The 23,598-nt window shown below is 36.3% G+C and overlaps 1 protein-coding gene across 32 annotated transcripts in view; it reads right to left on the reverse strand.

Annotated features, from left to right (window-relative positions):
• The window catches only part of MBNL1 (muscleblind like splicing regulator 1), a 190,748-nt gene extending 167,916 nt beyond the window's left edge, over window positions 1-22,832 (reverse strand). For 13 of the 32 annotated variants that reach the window (XR_012919816.1, XM_076004638.1, XM_076004640.1 and 10 more), the window contains exon 1: window positions 715-854. The gene's annotated coding sequence lies outside the window, so the exon portion shown is untranslated. Of the gene's footprint in view, window positions 1-93; window positions 462-714; window positions 855-1,255; window positions 1,396-22,699 lie in introns of those variants that run through there. The other 19 variants (XR_012919809.1, XR_012919807.1, XR_012919801.1 and 16 more) reach the window with 6 other exon arrangements.
• Window positions 22,833-23,598: the final 766 nt, after the last annotated feature.

The raw sequence follows: 23,598 nt of genomic DNA on the forward strand, positions 1-23,598 counted from the left end.
CCAAGTCCTAACTACTTTTCATTCTTTTCAATCTTTCATGAAAGCAATTCCATCAACCAACTGCGGCTCCACCCAGAGAGCTTCTATACTTACTTTTCTTACAGTTTTTGAGTGACGCACTACAAAACGATGAAGAAGAAGAAGAAGAAAACCCCAAGAAGCAGAAGAAACCCTCTCACGCAGGGCGTCTTCCGCCCTGTAAACTTGGCAAAAGGCAAACCGGACTGAAATACAGCACTCTCCATATAAGGCAGCCCAGCTAAACATGTCATGCGTAATTTATGGGTAGCAGACAGAGAATTAACCTTTGCGTGCACAGACTCGGCCCAGACGGGAGCCGGGCGGGACGGCAGCCCCGGGGGAGGATGCGGGATGGGCGGGCGGCGCGGCCGGCGAAGGTCGCTAAGTTGAGAGCGGGCTCGCACGCACCTGTTTCCCTTCTCCTCTCCCCCTCCTCCTCTCCCGGCGTCGGCGGGCGGCCGAGCCGCGGGCCGGCGGAGCCTGACAGTGTCCGCTGCAGCGCCCGAGGCGGGGTCGGGCCGCCGCGCCCGCCGCGCCCGCCGCAGCCGCAGCCTGGCTCCCCCGCGCGCGGGGCGGAGCGAGCCCGGCCCGGCCGCGGGGCCTCCCCGCCGGCGCCCTCCCGCCGCGGCCCGGCGGCCCGCGGGCGCCCGAACAATGAGCGCGGCGGCGGGGAGCGGGCGGACGCGAACTTACCTCTCACATGTTTCTCAGAGGCGGCCCGACTGCCGGCCGAGGGCCCGGGGCATTGTGGGAGTCATCGTCGCAAGGCGCCCGCGATGCAAAGGGGACTTGTCAGCTCCTCGTCACGGGAGCATGCTGAGCGCCGCGACCCATTCAGCCGCAGCGAAAGGACTGCCGCCCGCCGCGGTGCAGCCTCTTATCGCCGAGCTCCGGTTTCCGCCGCCGCGCGCGGCCCCTCCCCCGCCCGCCTGCCCGCCCAGCGCCGCCAGGAAGCCCGGCGCGGACTCCCGGGCCCGGGACGCGCGCGGCGCGGGACCACGCTCGTCGGCTTTCCGCCGGCGCCCTCCCGCTCCCGCCGCGGCCGCCCCTCAGCCCGGCGGAGGCTGCCGGGGCTGGGCACCGCCGCCCGCCCGTCGGCGCCGAGAGCTAGTGCGGCCAGAGCCGGCGCCGGCGCCGCTTATCCCCTCAAGCGCCCGTTGGTATCTTCCATCTTACGCGTCCAGCATTGCAGCCTCGCAGCTGCGGCGCAGAGGGGACGCAGCCCGCTACTTACTGCTGCTCCGCGCTGTCGGCGCCCCGGCAGGGTCGTTTCGAAGGAGGCCCTTGCGTGGAGCGCGGCGAGGAGACCGGCAAGGTTAGACTGAAGGTTAGCATCAGATCAGACGGAAACCCTGGGGTCTGATGCGGCTGCCGCCTTAAAATGCGCCACACGGTTTTTGAACCTGGAAGGCTAACGGGCGGGAAAACCATCTGCAAGACTGCTGCCAGTGCGTGTCTCTCTCGACTAACAGGCTGTCTACAGTTTTGGAATTCCTTGATAAAACTGATTGTCACACAGACACATACCAGCTTCCCTTCTAGTTTGAAAATGATATTTGGAATTTAAAAAAAAAAACCCTGTATTCCCAACTCTGCATTGTGTGATTTATAGAAAGCAAAGTTCCTTCTGTAAAATAAAATATTTTCTGAAATACTGGAATATTCCTAGGTGTATAAGCCATTTTATCGCAGGAACAAATAAACCACAACCCCGAATCATAATTCCCTGGGTACTATAAGATGTTATTTGGTTTCACCTTGAATGGAAAGAATCCCGAGCTTCTGTGATGTAATAAAGTTTTGGGGATTTGGGTGCAGGATTTCCTCTGCATTTAAGAAATTTCGATAACTTGTTCAAAGATTATTCTAATTAAAGAACATTTGTTCCATGTTTCTGACCCAATGTGGGACAAAATGCTGGATATGGTACAATGTTCTTTCTGCAGATTTGTTAGATTGTATTAGGGTGGACCTGATTTGAGAAGGAAAAACAATAAAAAGGTACTAAAGTACAAAAATACCTTCCAGAGGCACTAGTAACAGACTTGAGTTCTTGACCTTTGGCTAGATCTATAAAATACTGAGTTAATATTGTGCACTGATCTCTTCCAGACCTAATTAATTAATTAATTAGATGGCGCCACTTCTCAGTGTTAATCACTAAAAAGTACCCAAGTACCCAGACAGCTGAAACAAATTAAAATGACACTGACATTTTCTCAGAGAACAGGGATGAGTACTTTTTTTTTTTTTTTTTTTTTTTGGAGACACGATCTCTCTATGTTGCTCAGGCTGATCAACTCCCTGCCTCAAGAAATCTTCCCTTCTTGGCCTCCCAAAGTGCTAGGATTGCAGGTGTGAGCCACCATGCCCTGGCCAAGGGATGGGTACTTTCTATCTGCCAGTTACTAATTACCAAAGCAATGAGGACTTCCTCTCTTCTTATTCAACGTTCATTTCAACAACTACATCTAGTGCCCACTACTATGCCAGCAAGGCAAGAATGGGTAAGACAGAGTCCCTGTACTCAAGGATAATACATCTACTAGGGAAGAAACACATAAACCAATTAGTCCGGCCTGAGGGATAAGTGGCAGAATGGTGGAGGCAATCCCATGAGAGCCCTGAGAAGGGTTAGGGAAGGCTTCCTGGAGGAATTATACTTAACTGGTGCCTTAAAAGGTGTGTAGAAGTTAGCAAGAGGGAATAAAAGGGAGTTGAGTCCAGGTGGAGTGGAGAAAAGAACAGGGCATGTACAACAACGGACCTGGCAGTCTTTCTGTGAGAAGTAAGGGAAGGGAAATGCAGGGGAGTGGCAGGAGATGAGGCTAAAAGTAGGTCTGTGTTAATCCCACGAGTCTCAACTTTACTCTGAAAACTGTGATAAACTAGAAAAGTTTACACAGCAAGGGCGGTAGATGGAGTCTGGACTTGTATTGGCAGTAAGTTCCTGTGGCGGCAACTTGGGGTGAATGGGAGTGTGAGGTGGTGGCCAGTGGAAGGGTGATGGGTGTGGACCGACTGGAAAAATGACTCATGCAGGGAATGAGGAAGGGAGGAGCCTCAGGAGACTCCCAAAACCTACTGAATTGTTTGCTACTTGCCTTTTAATTTCTTCAGTCTGCCTCCCATTCTCTATGACAACGGAGGCCTGACTTCTGAGCTGAGCCACCTTTGCATCCACTGCTAGCTTGGGGCCCTAGCTGGCCCCCGTGCCCCTCTCCTCATAATGACCAATGAACCACTAAGAGCTAATCCTGGAGGTAGACATTTATTTTCAATTGTTCTCAGACCCTTGTCAACTTTCAAGTTAGAGCTTTGGTTTTCAGTTTTCATGTGGGTTAGAAAATTTGCTATTCGGAGCAACGTGGTAAAAAACAGGACTTTGACCTGTTTATCGTGCAAGAGAGAATATTATTTTTCTACTTCAGCACTGGAGGAGGGAAGAACTTCTGGGAACAAAAGAGAAATTGAAACTGAGACAAATTTTCTGCTCCACTGAACAGAATACAAAGAAATATAAGAAAGATCCTTTAACATTAGAAAGAGTAGAATGACCATCCTAGTAAATGACAAGGAAAAGAAAAAATATTATTTTACATTAGAAAAAAAGAAAAGGTATGGCTAAGAAGACTCTTAAAACAGTGGTTAATCTAGAACTCAAAAATGAGTCAAAATAAATTGTATAAAACTACACTGCCCCTGGTTTAGCCTAATTTATTAATACTGATAACATTATAACATGAATAATGACATTTAAAAATTTGAGGCACTATAACAAACACCAGATAATATGTTAATAATATTAATAAATCGTGCTGTCAGCTTTCAACTACCAACAGCATCCTAACAACATTTCAAATTGTAGAAATTACTAAAAAATCAATAGCTCCCCATTTAGAATATTGTTGATATTCCCTCAGTAACAGGACGACATTATGTGTTCTCTTACTTCTATGAAGTATAGTTATAGTCCACAGGTTCATGAGTGAGTATATCCATAAGTATAAAAAGGTCATTTGTGGGCAGAGAGGGAAATTATAGAAAACAATTTCAGATGAAATAAAACTACATTTTCAGATAAAGGAAAGAGTGTTCACTTCAGGTTCCTGAAATATTTCAGTCCCTGATTATACTAATGAATTCCAATAGAAATAAAGTTAAGGGATATGGTTTTTAGAGATAGTATCAACTCCCTGTTTACCAATAATAAAGATAAAGATAATGGTAGCATTTATCTTTTTCAGTCCAATGGGAGTCTTTAAGACACCTGTATAAGTGTATGAGTCTGTAAGTTGTTATTATCTTTCATGTTCTACATAACATATTCACAGCTTAATAAGCTCTCATTGCCTCCCAAATATAATTTCCCTTTTCTGACATAAGAAAAAATCATATAAATCAAAATATCCCAAGAAGTTCTACTTCTTAAAAGTGGAAATATGAAAAGGTCTTGAATCACTGATCTATACTGTTTTTATTATACCAGGATAAAAATAATCAATTTAAAAGATAGTGTTAAAACTGGGACCTAGTCTCAGGTCCCTTGCTTTTTAATCCATGCCTAAACATAGATGTTGTTAAGAGAAGAAACTTCTAAAAGGCAACAAAAAGTTGCAAACAGTTTTGTGTGGAGAATCAACTTTAAGTAGATGCATTCAATGTATCTACACGAAATTTTACAACAGGGTGGGGGAGGGTGGGGAGACCCTCTTCTATAGCCTGAATTCAAACTTGTTCAAATATCTGAATAAATATACTTGATACAAAGAATTACATGAATGCAGTTTATCTTCAAGGACCTTTCTATATTCACAAAGTTCTTTAAATTATGCCCATTATTTATAAACATTTATCCTAATATATGTTAATAAATGTTTTATATATTACATAATATATTATATATGACATATATATACCACTTCTTGTACAAATAACATAAATGTGAAAATATTATATCAATATATTAGTCTTAAAATGTTTATAAAAATTAAAACAAAATATTAACTGTATTATGTACTACTCAACTAAACTATTTTACCTAAAAGTTGAATCTACATCTTCCATATAATTATTTTAGGATCTGGCAATAGAGAGATAGAAAGCAAATACATTTCATAGTTAAAAGTTTAGAACCATAGAATTTTAGTAGTGAATGGAACGTTAGAGACCATCTGGCCCTGTTCCCTGGTTAGACCAGAGGAGAGCATTATATAAGGAACTTGGCACCATGGCAGAGCAGAACTGGCATCAATGTCTTCTGACTTTTTCAGGCCATTTATTTTCATTGTCTTTTTTTTCTCAAAGATGATGGGGACAAAAAGAAGCTCTAGTGTAGACCTAACAGTTCCCCAAGTTTAATGAAAGGAGGAACCACTTTAGATTTCTAAGCGTATGGTTCCTCCTTCCTCTATTTCTTCCTTCTTTCCTTTTTGCCTTCTTTCATTTTTTCCATCTTTATCCTTCCTTTCTTCCTACCGTACAGAAAACAGTTTTCACACAATGACTTTATTCATTTTACAAATGTTTATTGAGCATAAACCATGGCTAAGTCCTATTTTAGGCACTGTGGCACAAAATGAACACCATACCGCAGACAAATCACTTCCTTCAAAGGGGTTACATTCTACTAGGGGGAAACAAGCAATAAACAAGTAAAAAATGAATATAAAAAGGTAAACATATGAGGTAATTTCAGATGAAGCAAAGTAAGGCAGGTTGAGGGGGTGGGCGGGGGAAGTTGTGTTAGACAGAATGGACAAGGTTTGAAGTGGTGCTATGTAGGCAGAGTTCTATGACGTGAGGAATGTCCAGAGAAAAAAACCTTCAAAGCAGTGGGAACTGCAGGTCAAGACCCCTGAGGCCTGAGCTCACTGTAGGGCCAGAGAGCCACTGGTGAATAACAACTGCTTAACCTCAAGAAATTGAGAACCCAGAAAGAGAAAAAAAAAATGGATCTTAATCAAATTAATCATACTTCAAATGCAAACCTACAATCATATTTTTGGTCAGTGGGAACCACTGAAGTGTTTGGTTATATTAAAAGGGGGAGGTGAGGATAGAGCGATGGCACATTATCCAATTTGCTTTTCAGAAAGATAACTAAATAACTCTTGACTTCTATATGGAGGCTGATGGTCTAATCTCAGAACAGAATGCAGGAAGTATACCACTGCTGAGATGAGAGTGAACCAAGTGTGGGCCTGGTCCAGGAGTGCACAGAGCACCAAATGGCTGGAGGCCCAAAAACAGAAAGGGATTTGGTTGAAGCCCCTTAGCAATGGGTAGAGCAAATGTTAGAATCTAGAGTTGAAGAGAATCTGTAAGATCCACAATCTTCAAATCTATGCCTTGGGAAAAGTAAGATATGTGGTATGCCTGTGTATGTGTGAGTGACTGATTTCTTATTTAAGGTCTACACAATATAGAAAACTCAAAATTACTTCAGTATTTTTATAGCAATAGACTATTTTTATAGTAATCAGTGGTTTTCCCAATTCTCAGAGATAGTCACTGCTAGAATTACAGTTTGGTTCCTTCTAGGCTTTTCCAATACATTTTTAAAAGTTTTAAAAACATAGTTGATATTATACTATACATGTAATTTAGTGTTCCTGCTTTTTTAAATTTAATCTTTTAATATAACTTTATCAAACAAATGACATCTCCTGTGTCACTTATTATAATCTTTGTTTTTCATGAGGTAATGAGTGCTGGAGAGTTGACCCTTTACCAAAGCCTTTGCAACTAATAAGATGCAAAGGAGATCAAGATGCCTCCTATTTCGCAGCCTGCATTCCAAGATAGTGAATTAATTTATTTAATGCATAATATATTTCTAAACATTTTACCTGGGATGTTTCCATTGGACTGTCATAAAAGAAAAGAAAATATGCAACAGTGATCTTCCAGTCAATAAAACAAATACAAAAATAAATATGAAACAAGTAGCCAGGAGGTCAATATGGACACATTATTTATGCTTATAATATATAATTACATGTACTATTGTGAAACACTTCCTACCATTTCAAAAAATTGTGTAGTGTAGCTTAGCCCAGAATGACCTTATAACCTTCAAAAAATAGTATTCTAATAGGTTTTATAAATGTTATAGTATAACTGTTTTATATACTATAATCCAAACATTTCTACATACTAATTCTGTTCCAAAAATCATATAAAAATATGGTCACTGTTTTATTTCCAAAGGCAAACCACTTTTTGAAAATGCCATTAGCACAGTTGATTTTCATAAATGTCTGCTGTATCTGTCTACTCTTTTCATTCTTTGGGTTCCTTTATTTTGGCTTCTGTGGTATCCTAGGCCCTCTTTTTTCATTCCCTTGTGTGAATTCTCTCTCTGGATCTTTTGTTGGCTCTTCTTATTCCTTTTATGTTTCTGAGTTTCTTTAAATTGCCTTCAAACTATGTCTCAAGAGATGTTGTAAAGAGACTTTTGAATAAGAATAACTTTTGTCATATTAATAAATTGTAAAAGTTTCACATACACATCTTTTCCCCTTCCCTCTCACACAAATCCATTGGCGTGAGAACTGAGCAGTAGAGTCATAAATTAATTTTAATATCTTGACTTGGGGCATCAGTTCACTGCCTATTGCTCCTTAATTCATGTAACAAGTATTCATTGACCATGTGCCAAGAGCTGTGCTTGGCACTGGTGACACAGAAATTATTAAGTCTTCTTCAAGGTGTTCACAGTCTAGTCTACCAGTAGGGACAGGCGTGGGGGGAGGAAACACAGTTGGAAAAGAGTGTAGCAAATGAAACAATTCAGCTAAATTCAACAAACCCGCGTGCTTACCATGTGCCGAGCAGATGGCAAGGAGCACAGGGTTGGGCAAGGCCTTGCTCCTCACAGACTCCCAAGCAGCTGGCAAATGGTAAAATTACCCAGCACGTGGCAGAAAGAAAGTCAGAGAAAAGTCAGAAAAGACCCTCAGACAGACAAAAGACTTGATCAGATGAACACTCTTAACAAATCATTGCCGTAGCAACGTGAGGAGAAAGTTTGTTTTCCAGATTTTTCATTCTGTCATTATGGAAAGCCGGTCTCTTTCCTAGAGCTCCCAGACAGTAAGTAGGCTTCCTTGCCCTGCCTGGGTGAACCCCACACTGGGCTTACAATTCCCTCTCTGCCTCCCCTAGGCCTTCAGTAACAAATCCTCAACTAGGTGATAGGAGATTATCTGATTAAAGTCATTCACACTAAGGAGTGAATGAGGCTTAATCCTTCAAGAGGGTTTGCTTTGACAAAGGATAACTTGTCAACCCTAATGAACCGCTAATTGGAAGAACTTAGAGGGCTCTGTAGAAGGATTCCTCCTTCTCACCTTCCCATCACCCACCTTTCCTATTTCCTTCTCCTGAGTAAAGGAAGAATGGAAATTGGTCAATTCAGAAATGTTAGGGACTCTAATGTCACACATTATCTTTTTGAACCCTTACAAGAATTATAAAGATGAAGTGGTTTTTATGAGCCCATGCTAGAAATGTTGAGCCTGATTCTTAACTCTGACTACATTTTGGATCAGTAGACTGAAATGCAGACCAATTAAATCAGAATTTCTGGGAGTGGCACCCAAGTATCCATATTTTTTAAGCCTCTTAGGTGATTCCAATGTGCAGCCAAGGTTGCTGGTATAGTTTAAAAAATGGAAATTATCCAGAATTAGTGGCAATCTATTAACTTGCTCTCCTTCTTTCTTTGGCAAGTATAGTTTATTCAGCTCAAGAGAAACAGTAATCTGCAAGAAACTCCATCTCAAATAGAGTTAGGTTTAAGTAAACTGTTGCCCAAATGCATCTATAAATATAGGAGTTGGCACTAGTTGCGAGAAGCCAAATTGGTGGTGTAAGAATACATTTTGTCATGCACCTGGTTGGAAGTGGTGCTTCTTAGGCAAGCAAAATATGTTTCACTTTATACCAGGTAAGCATTAGTGGTGTGTGGGATTAAAAACAAACTAGACAAACAGTCAAGATCACATAAAGGATAATCCTACTTATTCTAAAATACTTAGGTCGCTGTTTGCTTAAAATTCATACCCTATCTCTTGCTAAGAAATCGTGATCATGAACATCCCTTGAGAATGACATCAGAGTCTCTGAAAGATAAAGTATGTCCTTGGCCACTTTCTTTCAAAGATTTTATATATATATATATATATATATATATAATCATAAGCACAAACAAATTAACAGGACATACATCATTTGAATCTCATTTGAATCTTATTTGAAGGTAATGTTAGAAGTCTTAGTTTATGGCCTTTGTGAATGTGCTGTCAGTCCAAACGGCCCCCTGCCCCACTAGATGAGTCTGAATGCCCATATTGCTGCAGTGGGCTTAGCAATGAGTAACTGCTGACAGGGCCTGGTTCTTTTTAGCCCTTGGTAATGAATGTGTTTTTACACAATGTGGAGCATTCTTTTTTTTTTTTTTAACTTTTCTGGCCATAGGTCACCAGCTCACCAGTTACTGTTGCATATTCATTCTAAGCCTTATTGCTATAAACTTTCTTATCCAGTCCACAAATAGTTACTGAGCACTTAATATAATTCTGGCTTTTCCTGGAGTCTGAGGCTATATGGTGAGCAAGACTAGACCTGAAGCCTCTTGAAATGTACAATCTAGCAAGGACAATGAATATTAAATAATAAATGTGTTTATCATCAATTAAGTAAATAATATAAATGTATAAAATGGAGTGAAAGAGAAGAATGAAGAATGAGAGTATGTAACTAGTGAATCTAAACTCAACAGATAATAATTATTATTTTTATGATCTCCTTTTTTATTGAAGTCAAAAGTCTAAAATTACAGTCATGAAAGAGTCATTGCAGTACTTGTACCACACATGTATACTGCCCAAATTCCTCTTCATTTGTAAGGACAGAATTCTATTACTAGTTGCATGAAGTAATGACTTTATTTCTGTTAAGTGGCAGGGTGTCCATCACACAGACCTCGAGGGCAAAGTCTGAAGAAATTTGTGACTGATCTTTACTATTATGCCCTTGCTGTGTTCTTGAAGTTACTTTCATTCACTTCCTGGGCTTAATCTTTGAAGGTTGTGACATCTACAGACAAAGCCAGATTTCTCTTTGATACTTTCAAGGAGTATAGCATGTCAGCTTTTGAACTAATATTTGAAAATAAAATGAAAATTCAATTGTATTATCTTTTGTTTTGTCCAAATTAAAGGCTTTTTAAAAATCTTTTTTCCTGGATGTAAAATTATTTTATCTGTTCCTGGATATAAAGTAATATGTGCTTATTTTAAATAATGTATCAAGTGCCTTTAATAGGGGTTTATTGATTCTCTTCAAGATATCAAAGTAAAGATGTTTATGTATGGCTATTCCAGACCATCAATAGAGCTGTAGTCTATAACTACCATGCACAGTAGAACTTCCTTCTGCAGCTTCAAGACTCCCACATTTCTGCAAAAGCACTTCCCTACTTGTCATTTAGTTTTTACAATTAAGTAAAGAAAAAGTTAACTGTATCAAACAGGCTGGCCACTCTTGGCCTCTCTCTTTATGGAGTTGTATCTCTCTAAAGATAGTTTAAATTATAGATCTACTCAGGACAGTTTTTCCTCTTGGGAGGACTTTGAAGTCGTTTATTTTTCCAAAGTTCTGGAAGGTCTGTGTGGAACAAGCTGTAAATAGTGTGTCAGGGTCCCCAGATACCAAGAACTCCATATGGGCACTGGAAGGTGTCAACTTTGCTTGATCCATCTTGAATTTGTGGGAAAGGGCATGTTTGGCACCGATATCCGATTCATAGAAGGCAGACAGACAAAATTATTAGAAAGAAGGTACACATGGATGATATGTGGCATAATGTTGGATATTTTCCTCACCATGATGGAAGAAGCAGCTAACTGAAGTAAATCTATTTTGTTTATGAGTGAATTACCAAATGACTGAAAGAAAAACACTGTGTGCTTTAGGGCTATTGGCAACAGGTATGCACATGGCCAAGAGTCACTGCTATTGCGACCTTCCCCTTCTGCTGCAACCTTGCCCTTCTGCCTTTATTGTCTGTCGACTACTCTTGGCAACAGGGCATACTCCACCAACTTGGTGCAATGGCGTGGGCATGAAAGACACTTTGTAGAATAGTTGGGACAAAAAAAATAATAAAAAAATAGAGTGCTATCTCAAAGACTGCTGTTCTGCCCATGGTCTTGGCTCCTGTGAAATAAAGGCAGGCTTTAGAGTCTATTATTAGGCAAAAGATTCAAACAATCTCTCCAAGTCTCAGTTTCCTATGAACTTAAAATGTCTACCTAATGGAACTGTGATAATAAATGGCTTCATGAGAATTATTCTAACATAGAACAGGTCTTTGATAAATTACAGCTCTTGTTATTATTTAAAATAGTCATGAATTTTTAATATTTTAAAAATATTTTTTAAATAGCAAGCTCCTGTTAAACTTGTCGTTTCAAAATGTGAGGATTCAAATTAAATTACAAGTATTAAGAAATATACAGCTATATAGCTATACAGAGAGACCCTTACAGTTTTGCAATTACATAAGTAGAATGTAATCGAAAGGGAACCCAAGCTCTTCCCTGAAATGATAAACGCAAATTTGAGAAACATCACTATTAATTGACCAGTGCACAGCTTTCTTTTGTTCAACTTTCCTCACCACTTTATTAGGAAAAACATGAAAAATACAAGTCAAACCAAGCCAAGTAAATGGCATCTACCATTTTAAAACAAAGAATATGGGGTACAATTGCACGGAAACCACTTCCTTTTGAGCTATATTTCAAAATTATTTTTTTACCCGGTCAGAGCTATTGCCACAGAAAGGAAAATTTAGTTGTTTTCTTGCTTCTTTTAAGAAATACAAATCAAGAGATCGTTCCAGGCATTACTTCCTTTTTTCAGCTCTTACTCTTCCCTCTCTGAAAAATGTATCTCCTGACTACATCAGAACAACCAGGCTCAGAACTCAGAGAGGAGAAAATAATAATTATGTTTTGCTATGTACTATTTAGTAACAAATGCTTGGGCCACAGAAATGGTGACATCAGCCACAGAAAGAGTAACATTTACACTTTTGAAAGAGATTGTTTTCCTAACTTGATGAGTCACCAATGAGAGGAGCAAAGCCAAATAAAGGCCAGAGGAAAGGCCCTTGGCTCCAGAGCAGGCATCCTTAGCAGTCACTTCTGAAGGGCAATCATCGGCCTAAATTAACTAAAGAGTCAGGCCCCAAGTCCATGTACTCTTTCTACATTCTCTTCCTGAATCTAGTGTTCACGTCAACAAATGTGTACTACTCTTAGTGCAGCAAACCCAGTGCTCTCATACTTTTAATAAGTTTGCTTCTTAATCTGCCCAGATCAGGAAGTGACTTATGTTTTAAGAGTGCTCTCTAATGCACATTGCAGATAATCATGTGTTTATTCTCTTATACGCATACACTTAGAAACCACACATTACCTCACACTCTGCAATAATCCAGTAATATGGTGGATCATCATACCCACATATTAACAACATAGGATCGAGGGCATTGCTTAAATAGCACATAATTGTCTGTATCCCTCCACACCTATAATATCAGTAGTACAATGGTTCTGTATTTGGAAATTGTCAGGAACACTTGAATGTGAGCTTCCGGCTGCTGCAACATCACGTCTGCCTGTCTTGAGGACAACACGACTGCCATCCTTCTAGTGCACATTCTGTCCAAGGCTAGCTAGTAGTTTTTTCATTGCCAGCTTTTAACCCAAACCAGAAATAGAAAAATCCATATTTGATATTATTGACCTTTTAAGTATGAAGGAAAGGCATTTGTTCTCATGGTCCCTAACTAATGAATAGTGAGTGAGTCTGTTGTTTACCTAATAAAAAATACATCCTTTTCAGTAAGCTATTCTATATTCCCTCCCCAAATCACATCCCTCAACCTCCTACTCTTCCAAAAGAAGTATCCAACGAATGCTGAGGTTTAAAAGATAATCATTTGGGTCATTTAGATCATTTGGAATAATAAAAGAAAATCAGACCAAATTTATAATTACTATGGAAAATGATAGAGTAAGTTAATGCTACTTATAAGAGGAGTAGGCTGATGTTGCCTAGGCCCAGATAGTCATTGGTACTGGGATTTGTGAAGAATAAACAAAGGAACATTGTGGTCTCTGGAGGCTTGAAAACAGTCATTTATCCAGTCTTTTCTATTTCATATCCTTGCAGAAACTAAGTATGATGAGGCCATTGCCAGAAATCAATGTACATATTTTCAAATGGCCATGATTCGAATCAATTATTCCATGGTGATTTTTGCTGAAGATCTTAAATTGAAAAATTTAAATAATATTTGAGCCCTTTTCACTTTTATCAAATCTGTACCTATCATGGAAATGAAAAGGCAAGAAAATGTAGTTAACCTCTAAAGGAAAGCTTGGCTTATCAGAAATTTAACTAAATATAATAATTTACCTTATAGGAAAGGTTTTGACCTGTGTAGTAATTCCTGCCTCTCTTCAAACAACAGAGGTGTTGTCCTGGTCTGTGTTACCCATGGATAATGGTCATTCATTGCATTCCTGTCTCCAACTCACACACGTACATGTCCTTGCAAATGTTTGCTCACAACGTACAAATCCATCCCTTGGCCTATAGTCTATGTGACCTGGCCCTTTCCCAATTCCAGCTCCTGACTTTCATCTCCCTCTAGGACCTAGACTCCTTTCTGCTTCTCAAATATGCCAAGCTCGGTCCTGCCCTTGCACGTGCTAATTCACAGTTCCTGGATTGCTGTTCCCAGAGTCCTCTGCATGGTGCTCTCGACCTTTTCAGGTCTTAGCTTAAATATTACCCTTTTAGAGAGGCCACCTCAGGAGGCCCTCTAGGTAAAGAGCCTTTCCTCCCCTGTCTCTCTGTTTCTGCTGGATTTTCTTCTGGTCACTATCACCATCTGAAAGTCCCTTTTAAAAATCTGCTTACTAGTTTACTCAATTCTCTCCCCACTAGACTGAAGGTTCCTTGAGGGCAGAAATTTGGCCTTACCCATCACTATTTCTCCAGAATAGTGCCCAATGCATAGTGCTTAATATATGAATTCATGAATAAACTCACTAGCTCATTTCAAAATGAAAACAAAGGCTTCTCACAAGAGTCAAAATCTTCTCTTCCTGTAACCGCTTCCTGAGAAGAAACAAATTCAGGGTCACCAAATAGCTCCTATGGTAGGACTGCAGAATAGGAAAAAAATACCTAAATATTAAATTAATGTAATATTGATATATTTTTTAAATCTTTAAAATTTTTCTGAAATTTTCTGAAAAATTATTATCTCAACTTCTTCCTACCAAATGAAACAATTTCAATAGTTCAACTTTAAACCTGCCTCTTCCAGGGAGTCTGATACCATCATTGCACCTGGGAGTACAATTCTCAATTATTTTGGTCTTTCATGTGATACCTTACGTTTTTAATGTTGTGGCTGAAAATCCACTTCTTTCAATATTTTCTCTACTAGATTGTAAGATTTCTGGGTCAGAGCTGCATCATATAATCTATAAATACTTAAATATATTTAAACTACAGATTTGCCTACTTTGCTTCTCAATAAATAAGTAATAGAGACAGTATAAAAACATCATGAAGATCCAGTTTAGAGACAGACACACTAGGATCAATTTTGTGGCCAAAAAGCTACCGACCTCTTTGAACTTCTACTTTTTTTTTCTTTAAGTCTGCAAAATAGGAATAAAAGTACTAATTTAACAGGATTGATGAAGGTATTGATCACATGAAGCACCTGACATACAATGACACAAGAAATGTACAGCATGTAATAGTAAAGCTATTATTGTTACTAACATTACAATTATCATCAGCAGCATTATTATTTAAGACCTAATAATCTCCAGAACTAAGTCATATATTTACATCCCTGAGTTTGAGATTTTTGAATACACAAAAAAGCAGATTTCCTGGAATAGCTTTATAATCCTCTTTAAGAGCAAAAATAGAACAAGGAAGTAATTACAAAACAATATGTGTACAATATGCATAGATGTGAGGCCAGGATAGGCAGATGGTAAATCAGGAAAGGATTCTGGAAGGAGATTGCCCTTCCATCTGGCTCAAGGCAAGCAATGAACCCTAGCTGTTAAGGAGGAGTGGGCACATGTTGTTTTTGGTGGTGAGAGCAGGACAGAACAAGTGCAAAGGCAATGGGGCAAGCAGTGCAGACCTATTGCCTCCCACCCCAGGACTATAAGAGTTTGGTGGCAGCCAATGTGGGTTTGTCTCTTTTTAGCTCAGTGAAAAACAGCAAACACAGAGAAAAAGAGAACTTCTCGATCTATTTGCTGTCTCCTGGGACCACTTTTTGGTTTCACTTCCTTTGACTCAACATGGACAAAAGAATGCACACCTGACAATTGCATGGCAGTTGAAATCACTACCATAACCATGGTCTCATCAAGACAGACTTGGAAGGTAGTTATTTTTATTATGTTGATTTTATTTGCATATGAGGCTCATAAATATTGAGATCTTTTGTTTAATGATGATTTATTTATTGAGCACCTACTATGCTCCATGTATTTTATTAGAAAATGAAGCAGTAACATGAACAATGAAGACCAAGTTTCTCCCCTCATGGAATTTACATTCTAGTAGGAGGAATAAAGAATAAACAATTGGATAATGAAGTAAAAATTAAAATTTTATATTGTAACAAGCACTATCAAGAAAATTAAAATGGAATAAAATAATAGAGACTTACTGGGATAGGGATACTATAATTAAATATGTAACTGGTCATGGGAGACATCTCTTAAAGGTAATGTTTGAGCAGAGACCTGAATAAAGAAAGGATTATGCCACAATACATTGTGTGGAAAGAGCATGCCAACCAAAGAGAGGGAAAGCCATGTGCAAAGTTCCTGACTCAGAAATGAGCTCAGGATACTCTGGGGGCAAAATGAGGAGTGGAGCCAAATTGTAATGAATGAAGAGATGAGAGATAGGATATGAGAAAGCACATGTAGGCAGAGATCAAGGCATGTAAACCTTAGTGAGGAATTTGGACTTTTATCCTAATTAAAACAGGGAGCAATTGAACAATTTTGATCAGAAACTCATATTTCTATTTCTATTTTAAAAGGTCATACTGGCAGGGATGCAAGAGTAGAAAAAGAGTTTCTTAGGAGGCTACAATAAGAACAGAAATATTCATAATAACGATGGTAATGTCTTGAACGCTTGAACATCTTCAAGATGTGGAAGAAGAGAGTCAGATTAGTGTTTGGGATACAATCTGGAAGCAGAAGAGTCAGGTTTGCTGGTAGATGGAATGTGGGTGAGGAAAAGAAAGAAAGAAATTGAGGATGCTTTTAGCCTGAATAATTGAAGATAAGGCAGTGCTATTTACTCACCAAATAAGATAGGGGATGGAGCAGAGAGAAGGGCAGAAAATAAGTTTCATTTTGTGCATGTTGAATTTGAGATGCCTGTTAACATCTGAGTGAACATCTATAATAGTCAATTTGTGGTATGTTTAGAAGTTGGCAAAAAGTTAAGGTGGTATGAATTTGTTTTTTAAAGTTATAGGACTAGCCACTTGGAGAGAGAAGAGAAGTAACTTATCCAAGATCCATAGTCCATTCATGACAGAATGGAACTTGAAAATGAATCTTTTGACACTGACCTACTTTCTCTTCCTACCACAAATATTAGGGTATATTTATAGTTATGAGTACTGTAGAAGAATATGGGGAAGTCTAAGGGGCAGGAACATTTAAGAATCACATATAAAATGGTGAGAACTTTTTCCCATGCTTATAGCCTACACAAATTTATGATTGCTTCTTTTGTTTTTTTTTTTCTTACATAATTATTTTCTGTAAATGTGATGATCTATACACATTTAACTTAAAAAAAAAAAACCTCTGAAATAACAAATCCATAAGGTTAATCAAGTGCCAGTGTGGCCATAGATATCTACTTTCTTTCTGGTAATTATGGCTTTTGAGAATGCCAAAGAGGATAATTTGACTTCAGACTAGATGCAGATTGAAGAGAATTGAAATACAAATATAAAAGTCCAACCAATAATTCAATCAGGTATTTCTGAATTGTGTCAACAATATTTGAACTAGTATGTATCAGGTTTGCTTAATAGAAATATCTAGGGTAAGTAGCACTTGATCTCCACAGCTTAAAAACAAATTAAAATAAATTAACTGAAAAAGTAAAACTAAGCCAATAAGAATGTAAAGGGGAGGAACCCTAAAACTGGTAACAATGAACTTAATTGTATTTGAAATGGATACTGTGATCATTCTGAAGGAAAAGTAAGAAAGAGGGAAGAAGGAAGGAAGGAAGGGAATGAGGGGAAAATCCAGAATGAAGGGGCCCAATTGGTCAAATGTGGACAATTTGATCATTGAAATAATTAAGTCATTGAAAAAGAAGTTCTTGAGTTGGAATCCATACCAGTAACAAATAGACACATAAAATAATAATTAAATAGATATGTGAGAAGAGAGTTCTTTTGTTTACAATGAAATGGGAAAGACTAATGTAAATGTGGAGGGAGTACTGAAGTTGGAAAATCATCATTTTCTAACCATTATACTAGAGATTGCATTAGCTGAGAACATCAATGAATGCTAAATCCAAAGGGAAATTTTTGATAAGGAGCCATCATGATACAATAAAGAAATCAGGCAACACCTTGACTAGGCAACAAAAATTAACATCACCAATGTGGGAAAGATGAATATCACACAATTCTCAATATGATAGCATGAGAGAAAACAAAAGCATCTATGCAGTATTCTAGCAGAAAATGCAAGACCACAATCTAATCCTGAGGAAATGTCAGACAAATACAAAATGAGGAACACATTATTAAAATTTAAAAAAAGAGAGAGAGAGAGAGAATTGGTCTATAGACTATATTCTTTAAAATCCATCATTTCATAAAAGACAAATAAATGAGGTGGAAATGTTCCAGATTAAAGGAGACTAAAGAGACATAACGTTCAAGAGATCTGTTGTATGGCATGGTGCCCAGAGTTACCAACAATGTGTTGCATTCTTGATAATTACTGAGAGTAAATTTTAGGTGTTCTCACCACAAAAAAATAATTATATGAGGTAATGCATATATTATTTAGCTCAATATAGCCATTCCATATATATATTTCAAAACATGTGCACAATAAATATATACAATTTGTCATTTAAAAATAGTACATTTTAAAAAAAGAGAGTACAAGTAAGTGTGATAATTGACTCTAGGCTGGATCCTATACTGGAGAGAAAAATATTATAAAAGGTAGATTAGGTAAATAGCAAATTGGACTATGCACAAATATTAGGTAAAAAAGTAGTATGCCAATGAAAATTTATGAAGTAATTATATGTAACTGTTATGTAAGAGATTATCTCTATTCTTACGAATTACACACGGAAATAACGGGCCTTGTTCTATGTAACTTACTTTCAAGTGGTTTAGAAAATAAATTATGAATAGAGAGAGAAAAATATAAAGAAAAAAGAATGAGGGCAAATTACAAAGCAAATTGAATAAAATTTTAAGATTAAGTAAATCTAGATAAGGCTATAAGTATATTCATTATATTATTTTTATTTTTACAAATTTTTTGAGCTTGGAATTATTTCTGAATAAAAAAATGTTTTGAAGTAGGAAAAGTATAACAAGAGTTTCTGGTGAGCATTTAAGAAAATTCATTGCCATCAGATATATGATTTTATTTTACTCAGAAGGCAGCCTAATTGCACAGAGAATGTTTTTGCTGCTCTTCCAATTCAGATCTGTTCCCTAATAAGACAAGGATGAAAGCAACCTGCTTAAAATTTTTCTTCTGTGCAAAGTGAAAATAAATTGAATTAAGATATACTTTAAAAATTCTACTAATTTTTCCCGGAATCAAAACAAACTGTGGTGATTTTTTTCAGATCATATTGCTATTTATTTTTTTCCATGGTGAGAAAAATTTTGAGAATATGGTAACCACTACTTGTTAAAAAAAAAAAAAAGAAAGGCTCACAATGAAATATCTGTAAAATAGAATAATAATGAGGTATGAAATTTTATACTAGTTCATGAAGCAACATCAATAGGCTAATTTCATTCCTGATCTGCTTTCCATTATTAATTAATGATTCTAATGCCATTTTAAGTTAAGTTTGAATTTAAAAGTACAAATTTGGTATTTTTCTCCAATTTTATTAAAAGGAATAAAAATGCTACACAAAAAATAAAGCTTATTTTCAGTACATGTATAGAATGATGAAAAATAAAACTGGAAAACATTTTTAAAACATTAAATCTAAGTACCTAATTTTAGTTAACATAAAATAACAAAAACTAATGATGTCAGGCAAGTGATGGTAATATAATAATTCTCAAATAGCAAATAATTTACATTTTAAAGATAAAAAATATCAAGCAGTATTTTATTTTCTACAATGCTGATATATAAAACATTAGGTTGCATTTCATTTATCTTTTTAAATGGAAATATTCAGAAATGTAAAATGGCTTGCCCTTATCCTTTATACCCGTACAAATTATTTGCTGTATAAAAATGATACATGTTCTGTCTTACAGAGCACATGCATTATCATAGTTCATGTTTTGCCAACACAATAACTTTCCCATTTTTAGCACATATTTTTATTAATATAATAAGTATAAATGTGCTACCTGTGGCACTTATTTGGAAATCACATTCATCAAAAATAAATAGAAAGTCAACAGATGTAGAAAGACACAAGTTTGCTTTTAAAAGGCTGGAAGACTCTCATTATCTGAATTTAGAGGATTTTTGTTTTTTAATTCAAAACATGCCATTTTTCTTAGTTTGCACTCAAACCATAATCTTTCTTTCAGACAACAGATTTTCTTTTCTGTAGTTTTGCAAATGGAAAAATGGCTGAAAGAAGGGAAAACAAAATGATCTCCCCCAAATTATAAAGTTTTCAATGTTTCAATGTTCATGTCAAAGTCTAGTCATTTATGTCAAAAACAAATAGTTTGGTTACATCCAAGTGAAATTATTATTTGAAAAATAACATATTTGTCTATTTTCTAGGGTGGGATAGAGCCCTCTTTAAGCAGATCAGTCTCTTCTACAGATGGGCAGCTTTGGGAAGGCCAGAAAAGGAGTGAGACATGCACTTAACTGTGAGATTATCGACATGAACCCTGGATACCAACAGTCTGACAGAGCTCCATCAAGATCTCCCACATGTCACAAAGTCAACCTTGTCTTATTACAACAGAGACCACAATGCTATATACAGTGGTCATCCAGTAAATGTAATAAAGGTCATCCAACCTTTATTACATTCAATGAAAAATTCTATCTTAGTTGCATCACATGGATATAATCTAATGAAACATAGTAAAATATATACCCCATAGTTCAAAAGTCAAAACTTATGTTTTCTAGCAGTAAGTTATTTACATTATATCTAAATTCACTTTTAAAGTTCAAATTTGGGGAGAGGCTCTACATGCTTTTATAAAATGACAGTATGTGAAATAGAAAATATTTGCAATGTGTCCTGCCATTCTCCTAATAATGACAAGAATGCCCTCTTCAACAATCTGTGTGTTTCATGGAAATTCAGCCAGATAAGCACTTATTTTTTCTTCTGTTAAGATAATATTCTCAAAGAGAAAGCAAATTCTTATTTTCTATAATTTAAAACAAGGCTGCTCATTCAGATTTTATTAATTCTCAACAACAACTAATCTGCTTTCCAGCAAGATAGCATTTTCTCTACTGCTTTGGCCTTCATTCTCTGTTCTGCGTTACAGTGGTGACCAACTTAAATTGTAATTTCTTTGCACTATGTTTTTACAGGGTTGTTATCCATTATTTAATGTAATGCCACACTATGTATAACATACCTATAGCATTTAATTGTCCATGATATCAAAGTATTTCATACTTAAAATTTTGGACATTTAAAAATACGCTCATCATTTGAAAATAAAAGTAGACAGAAAGGCATTCAAAGTGGTATTGTTGCAAATAACATAACCAAGTTCTGATGGAAGTAGCTGTGTTTAATTAGTGTGTGATAGATGTGATGAAGATGCAAAATTTTAATGGATTTCTCACAACTATCAACTTAATTTTAAAATTTTGATTTAGTTGAGGCTGTCAAACTTGAGTCAACAGCTCATTTCCTGAATTTATGACACTAACAATCTGCTTTCCTTCTCCCTAAATCAAAAGACAGCAACTATTGTTATAACATATTGCATGAAAATAGTTCTAAAAGAAACAAGCAGGTACCAGGCAATGTAATGGAAAGAACACCACTGTTTACCAAGATTTATAAAAAATTAAATCCATTAACTGACTGGATAATGTGGACTTTCTTTTTTGGAGCTATGAGATTAGTCTAATTTAAAAACAAACTAAATTAAGTAAACATTCAAATATATTACTTGGAGTATTTACTTTACCAAATCTCATATGACAAATGTGTGATGTCTGTCACTTTCTCAATATGGTTAAGTTATAAAAATGCTTAGAGGCAAACTATTCATACATACACATTTATTTATTTATTTGTTTATTTATAAAACCAGAGTAGATCACTTAAGTTCTATTTTTACTTTTAAAGCTGTGTTAAATTAAACACTGTTTTTTTTTTTTTTTTTTTTTTTTTTTTTTTTTTTTTTTTTTTTTTTTTTTTTACCAAAGCATAAAGGGACTGACAGCTTTTAAAAAGAAGATTTAAAATTTACTATATTATGAATGCAATTTTATTAAATACAATTGTGTGTGTAGGCATTATTCTAGATTGGGATAAACAAGAAAAATAGTTTCTATTGGATATAAATCATTTTAGAATTTTATCATATTTATTTCAATATTTATAATTAATTTAGAATTTTAGAATAGATCAGTTTTAGCTTAACTTTATTTCCAGTTACTACTCCAAATAATCTTACTTTGGTTTAGTTCTATTCTTACTCCATTTTTAAGCATTGTAAATATAAATTAATCTTGTTAAGAAAACAGTGAATTTTTAAAATTAGACTTACTTAAATTTTGAAATCATGCTATCTACACTACAAGTTACTTTGTTTAAATGTAAATATCATAATGTAAGGATACAAAAAATAATACTGAAATATCACATTTTAAAATATTTCCAAAGTGGGTAAAAATAAATGTAAGAATTTTTTTTTCTGGAAAGTTCCCAACTAATAATATGGAAAATGAACAAAAGAGTGTATGTGAAAGATTTTACAAATGTTGGGAATAAACTAGAGCTAGAGGAAGAAGAAAAATTCTCAAATTTGTTAATAAATTTTTTAACACTAAATTGTTTGCAAAATTACATATACACAAGAAAGAGAATGTTTTATTTTTCAGGTAAAATAATTTGGAGATCAATGAGAACTTTAAGTTTTTCCAGTGTTTAAAAGGTTGTATGTGAAGTTGAAACTTTGTAAATTTATTAAACTTTCTCATTTAAAATATTGAAAACTTGAGAGGAGTATCAGGCTTATCTAATCTACTTTGTAATCTGGCCAGCAAGTAAATTGTTGGTATATAAATAGCAATCCAAATAAGAAAATGAAAAATAGCAAATAACACTTTCTTACCTCTATGCCTTAGTTATAGTTGTTTCTTAAACTGCTTCATTGGTTGAGATAAAATACCAGCACCTCAAAAAGGTCTGTTCTCTGCTCAACTCTCTTCTCTTACTACATCATTATTTTTTTCTCTGCAAAAGGATAGACTACCAAAAGAGGAAGTTGTGAAACAACAGTTATTATGCTTTATAAATTCTATGGAGAACGGAAAGTTATTCACAAAAGTTACACTTGAAATACTGTAACAGGCTATAATTTGTGGCTGTTATATATACATATATAATTAAAGTATACACATATTTATACATGTAAGCAAATTTTAGAAAACTTAAGTTATTGAAATTTACGCTTAAGTAGTGCTCATTTACATAAGGAAATATGTCTTATGTGGCTAAATGATAATCACAGAAAAGTAGAAAATACTGCTCTATGAAGAAGAAAACTATCAAGCTAATATATGAGAAATAAGCTTGCTTTCCTAAGTATAATTTATTTAAAGTCTTTGGAGTATGACCTAAATGCTAATCGGACTACAGGCATCTCATAAAAAGAAGAAGAAAAAAAGCTTCAGCAAACGAACATTTTCCTGGAATTTGGGTAGTGGTTTTTTACCTACAAGTCTTAAACTTCCTTTCTCATGAATAGTTGCCTGTTACATATAGATAAAGCATTGCAAAACTGAAACTGTTACTTATACTTTAGCTATGGCCTCTTACAACTTCAGCCACAAGAATAAAAAACAGGTGCAGATCTCGAAATGCTGAACATTTAGCTGGTTAAGTTTCTTACAGGTTGGAGCAGAAAATAAAAATATTTAAAGGACAGTAGGAACAATGGCTGAAAAAAACCATAAAACATTTGATCAAAGCAAATACTGCTGCCAACTTCAAATAAAAGGATATATGTAT

This window comes from Microcebus murinus, chromosome 1 (genome assembly GCF_040939455.1).
Source record: "Microcebus murinus isolate Inina chromosome 1, M.murinus_Inina_mat1.0, whole genome shotgun sequence".
Lineage (NCBI taxonomy): Eukaryota > Metazoa > Chordata > Mammalia > Primates > Cheirogaleidae > Microcebus > Microcebus murinus.